Below are 5,985 nucleotides of genomic sequence, written 5' to 3'. Positions count from 1 at the left end.
AGGCGGGCCCCTCCCCACAGGGCAGAAAGTGGGCGACACCAGTGGGAAACACTGGCCAGTGTGGTGGCTGAGGCTTGGCCCATTTCTAGAGCTGAGACTGTTACAAGCAAACAGAAACACAAAAGGCACAAACAAACAAACATGTAGCACTACAGCACGTGAAAACCACGGCCAACTGTCTCACGGGCCTGTAGGCTCTGTCACATTCCACCAGAAACCAAACCAGAGGCGGCCTGTCCTGTAATCAGGCTCCACCAAAATCAGAAAACCAGACCTGGTCTGGATGTCTTTAGTCACAAGAGTCACACACACACAAAAAAAACAAACCAAAAAACAAGGCACAAACCGACAAAATCAGACTTTCTGACACTTGGAGGCAAAACCGAAAGTGAGAGCAACGCCCCCCACCCCACCTTTGTCTCTCCAAATTCACAAGTGGGATCCAATCCCTACTGAGTAGACCCCCATTACCCGAGCCTGGGGACTTCCCAGCGTCCCCTTCGACCTCCTGCAGGCTGATACAGATTTACAGATTCAGGCCAGTTCCAGAAACCAAAACAGAGACGCAGTCACATTATACTAATCAAGACAGTAAATAATTAAGGCAGTAGTTTCCTTTAACCAGATAATTCCCCAGTAAGGGACAGAGAGAGAAACTGACTTATTTTTAAGCTATAAGCACTATGCTAGCCAGACCCTGAGCTACTCTAATGCAAGTACCTTTAATGCCCACATAAAAACTTGCCAATGTGATGACTCTTAGGGCAGCTTCTGCTCCATCCGTCTGTTCTTACAGCCACGTACCCAGAGCCATCCTCTCTCTCAGCGTCCACGAACACACCTGCTTCCTTCTGTGTCTCCTAGCCAAAAAAAAAGTCCTTTCTCCGCTTCCCTTCCCAGAATTCCTTTCTCCCTACTAGGAAGTCCTGCCTTCCGCTTCCTGTCTTTCTGCCCAGCTGATTGGCCAATCGGCTCTTTATTTACGGTGGTTGTATCCACGCAAGACATTTCTCCGCTACAAGCGACATCTAAGAATGAGTTCTATTAACTGAGAAATAATGCTGAAGATAAAGGTCTAGGGTGGGAGAGTCTGGGATAAACATAATAGTCTGAGGAGGATTTGAAATGTGGCCTGAAACTACAGATAGCGCCGGTCGGTCACCATGCCACTGACTACATCCACTTGTCCAACTTTTTGGGTGGAAAACAGTATACATCTCTCCCGAGGAGATACTAACCAGCACAGTAGGAAAAAGATGGATGCCGTGTAGTTCCGATGAGTTACACAGTATTTGTGGTCCACAGAATACGTGTGCCCAGATGTCCAGGATGTTAGGTGGCACGGCAAAATGACGTTAACTTTATGGCTGGGGTTTACAAGATGGCTCTGTGGGTCAGGGTGCTTGCCTCAAAGCCTGGTGAACTGTATAGTTGATCCCCTGAACTGACATGGTAAAGGGAGAGAACTGACCACCGTAAATTGTCCTCTGACCTCCATACATGCTCCACGGCACATACACAAACAGATAGTCACACTAAATAAAAATAATTACACACATATATGAGATTCAGATTGGTAATACTGGAATTAAAAAATTTTCCCCTGGAAGCCTCGGCACAATCTAACCAAGGCCTAGAATGTTTTCAGCCTCTCAGACTTAACTGCTGAATAAGCTCACCCTTTCTTGTTCTTTCTGAGCTCTGGGCTGGCTGGTTCAACTCAGCTGTTCTGACTCAGACTCTTCTCCCAGCTGATTTATTTAATCTAGCTCCTCTCTCTCTCTCCCTCCCTCTCTCTCTCTCTCTCTCTGCCAGGAACTGCTATGCTAGGCCTCAAACTAATTCAGCAATGTTCTCTGATCTTCTGGCTGCTTCTTATTTTCTGGCTCATTCCATCTTCACCTGAGTTCTCTCTCTGCAAACCCATCTCTCTATTACTGTTCCTGTAAAACTGCCTCTAAAGTAGCTTCCCTTTCCTCTCTCTTCTCATGAAAGTTGGGCATATCCAATTCTATTGAACCTTCTCTGATTCGTCACCTTTTCTGCCACTCAATTAGACATCACCTTCAAACATGGGTGCTTCCTTCTACAAACTAACTTTACCTTTGTTTGGGATTAAAGGCCTGTACCACCACGCCTGGACCTAAGCTTGTCTTTATCTGCTACTTGCTCTATACCAGGCTGGCCTTGAACTCCGATCGGTTTGCCTCTGTCTCCTGGATGCAAGGCATGTTGTACTCTAGCTGGATCACACAAACCTAGGAGATCATTGGATGTGACCTCTTGCCAGAGCAGCCAGGCTCTGAATTAGCATTCCTTGATAGTGGTCTTTGAACTGTTTAAGAACACTTGCTGAGAAAAGGCCTCCAAGACAGCTAGCAAGCATCCTCCTCCATGGCTGCTGCCTTCTTCAGCTGTGAGCTGAGCTCCAAAGTCAGGAATAATGCTGCAAGGGATAGTAAGAGGAAAGGCCCCCTCAAGTTCCTGCCTTGACTTCCCTCAACCAGGGCTGTGACCTTGAACTGTAAGCCAAATAAGCCCTCCTCTTCCTTATGTTGCTTTTAGCCAGTGATTTTTCATAGCCACAGACATGAAACTGGGACACTTCCCCGACCTTCTTCCTTGCTTTCCCTCTTCCACTTGCATTCTCTCCAGGTCTTTCCCCTCCCTCTCTCTGAGAGGAGCCAGTATTAGCTTGCATGAGTACAAAGAAAACAGGCATTCCTGCCTACTTCCTTCCTTCCTCGAGACACCACTGCAGTCCCTGGGGAAGGACCCTGAATGAAAACTACTGAGGAGCAAAAAGAGCAAATGGGGAAAGGGGTCAGAAAACAGTAAGGGCAGAAGCCATCATGAGGAAGGTCATGAGGAAGCCCATCTGGTTGACTTAGTTACCACCATTTATCTGCAGGAAGTTCCCCCAGTGGCCTGTGTCCATCACAGACCTTAAACATCGGTCTGTGCTGCCAGAAGCACAGGTTCTCCATTTGTTTACATGGTTGACACACTAAAAGTTCCTGGCAGGGTCTAGAACAAGGTTACCTACCCTGGGTTCATCAGCCTTCTCAGCGTCTGTGAGCTCTTCAAACTTTGATACCCATCGTGAGATAGTCAGTCAGATGTTGCTTTTAAATAAAAATCCCAATCGTTCGATTTTTACCAACAAAGACTCAGGAGCCAAATACTGGGGTGAAAACCTACTAGCTCAGAGAGGCAGAGAAAGCAAGTACCCAGCTGACCTTCCTACTTAGCTCATGTCCCAGAAGGAAAAAGCCAAAAGCCCCTTCTCCGTTGCCACACTGTCTTAAATACACCTCAACTCAATGCCCCTCCTTTCTGTTTAATCCCTATCACCTGGTTTCTGGCTCCACCTCTTGACCTAGGGTTAACTTTATTTTACCCTGTGTACAGAAAAATCTTGGATTAAAGGCGTGTGCTAGGGATGAGCCATGCCACAACTAAAAACAGGTTTTTACAGTTCACAGTTTTAGGGTTCACAATAGAATCAAATATCCCGCCCTAGTCAGATATATACAGAAATTACGTGAGGTAGCGGGCAAGTACAGACAGGGAGTGTGGGGAGCAGCACGGCCAGTGGGGTGTGCTTTCTGGTATAATAAGAGCTGCTATTTCCTTGGCTCAGCACAGAAGCAGTATATTGCAGGTGCCACCCTAAATACTGTAGCTCATCAAAGACATGAAGAACAAAAACTCTTCCCCCGGAAGACTCTTGTGTGTCTCCAAAAAGCACAGTGACACCTTCCTTTGGAGTCAGGTAGGTGCTTTCAGAGGAAGAAACACAGCCTAGTTTCAAGTTTTTCCTCAGTCCTTGATGTCATCCTGGTAGTATGTAAAATAGACCTTTATGCCATTTCAACCTGCCACTGCATTCTCCTTACATCATTGTACTATTTCTGTTAGCATCATCCATCGGGTCCTTTCTTTCCCCAGGACATAGACTTCTTCTCCTCCACAGTCACTTAACTATACGAAAGAACTTCTGTAGAGTTTGCAAACTGAATAAATAAGAACACAGCGGCTGTCAGAATCACCCAGAACTGGTATTGACAAGCACAGTTTGGCCCTCTTGGTAAGCCCCTAGGCTATCTGCCCTTGATACACAGACACTGCAGTTCCTGCAAGAAAAGCTTTCCGAAAGCTCGCGCGTGCAGAGCCAGCCTAGCAGCATTGACTGGTGCAGCCCCCAAAGGAAAGGGAGCTCGTGCGCACAAGACAGGAAAGGGTTGCGGTGTGAGAGTGGGGGTCTTGGAAATGCTGGTTGTAATGGGCTAGAGTCCACTCCTGAGGACATGTGTGTTCTCTAGCAGAGAATAAGAAACACTACCTCTTTACAGAGCAAATTAGAGCTGCTGGCGGAGGAGACATGGCCCGTGAGACTTCATGAAGACAAAAGAGCTGTTTTTGATTGCTCTTTAACAGAATTGGCAGTTAGCTGTGCAGGAGTTCAGAGGGAGGAGTTGAGCAGGCTAAGGATGAGACGAAGAAAGAAAATCATCCCTAGAGCAGCCTGGGAAGGGGCTTCCCAGTGAGCAAATGCAGATGGACTGAATTGAGTTTTGTTGTGATGACAGATGAGTTTCCTGCACGGGCCAGAGAGCAGCCCAGCAGGGAAAGGTGAGGGGCAGGGCTAGAGTGTTGAGCCACAAGCAGGGAAGCTGCTGCAGGACTGTCAGCTGTCTTCAGGGAAAAACACCAGGAGAGGTCAAGCTGGGGTGCTCGGGAGTCCTCTGTACTGTGATTTGTTTCTGTGCCATGTGCCATGTGGCATGGTGGCTGCAAATGATTTATAACTAAGAGTGACATTAGGATTTTCAAAGTTTAGTTCTCATTTATGCCTTTGAGTTTGCCCAGTAGTCAGTGTTATATTTGCTTAAAGGAAAAAAAATTCATTATCATTACTTTCTTTAGAAAATTAGAGAAGACTTCTGAATACATCTTTACAGGAAGTGGTTGAGAGGTGAAACCCTCAAAGTAGGGCAGCCTGGGACACCATCATCTTGGTCTCCTCTCCCTTCCTCTTCCTTTTCCTCTTCCTCTTCCACTCCCCTCTCCTTTCCTCTCCCCTCCACTCCTCTCTGCTCCCCTCCCTCCATCTCCCCTCCCCTCCCCTCTACTCCTCTTCTCTCCAAGCTCAAGTTCCACCCCTGCTCTCAAGACTTCCCCTCTGTCCTTGTCAACTCACCCTTCATGAAACAGTGCAGTGACCAACGCATGAGGAAACCTTCTCTGTTCCTTACATGATTCTAAGCACCACATTATGTACCTACCTCACTGGGCACAGGACATCTGTGCCCTATACACATACTATGTCTGGTGATCCAAACAAGTCTCTGTTCCTAATTCCAAGTCCCTCTTTGTTGTTCTGGGAGGTAACCCTTGTGCCTTCTGCTCCACTTTGCTTTAATCCTAAGACTAAACGGGCCACCTTCATTTCTTACTCGAACAGCATTGGATGAGACCGGTTGGCGCTGACAGGCAGCCCCTCTCCCCAGTTCCACCAGCAAGATTGCACTTGCCCACCTTGTGGCAGGACAATTACCAGTGGCCTCTGGACCCCACTTCAAAGCTTCCGTAACCTGGCAATGAACGAAATGCACAACCTTCTGACTCGATGACATTTAAGGTGACCACTCATCGGTTCAGGCAGCGAAGGAAATTGGAACTCGCCCGCTCCCAGTCCATTTTTCTGGTTCGAGCTATAAATAAAGGAAATGATTGTGCTGCTGCCCAGGTGACACCAACCCGCCCCTCCCCCAATCCATCAAGTTCTCTTCTCTTGGCTTTGTTCTGGCTCCCCTGAGGAATGATGTCAGTGCCCAGTGCTAAGCATCTCCATTGGAACCCTATACACAGGTAAGGGCAATAAATGAATGGGTGTGTATTTAAATTACATATCCACCTCCACCAAATTTGTAATTCATTCACACGAAAATATTTCCCAATAAACACAACAACTCCCCCTTC

The 5,985-nt window shown here is 47.3% G+C and overlaps 1 long non-coding RNA gene across 1 annotated transcript in view; it reads left to right on the top strand.

Moving 5' to 3' along the window:
* The first annotated feature begins 3,707 nt into the window (after positions 1-3,707).
* The window catches only part of LOC311584560, a 6,544-nt gene continuing 4,266 nt past the window's right edge, over positions 3,708-5,985 (top strand). Inside the window, exons 1-2 of the long non-coding RNA XR_014774936.1 lie at positions 3,708-3,775; positions 5,468-5,874. This is a non-coding gene — a long non-coding RNA (uncharacterized lncRNA). The remainder of the gene's footprint in view (positions 3,776-5,467; positions 5,875-5,985) is intronic.

The sequence above is a fragment of the Acomys minous genome, assembly GCF_964271855.1.
Source record: "Acomys minous genome assembly, chromosome: 15".
NCBI classification, from domain to species: Eukaryota; Metazoa; Chordata; class Mammalia; order Rodentia; family Muridae; genus Acomys; species Acomys minous.
Note: the sequence above shows the minus strand (reverse complement) of the source record. Positions and strands in the feature narration are given on the sequence as shown.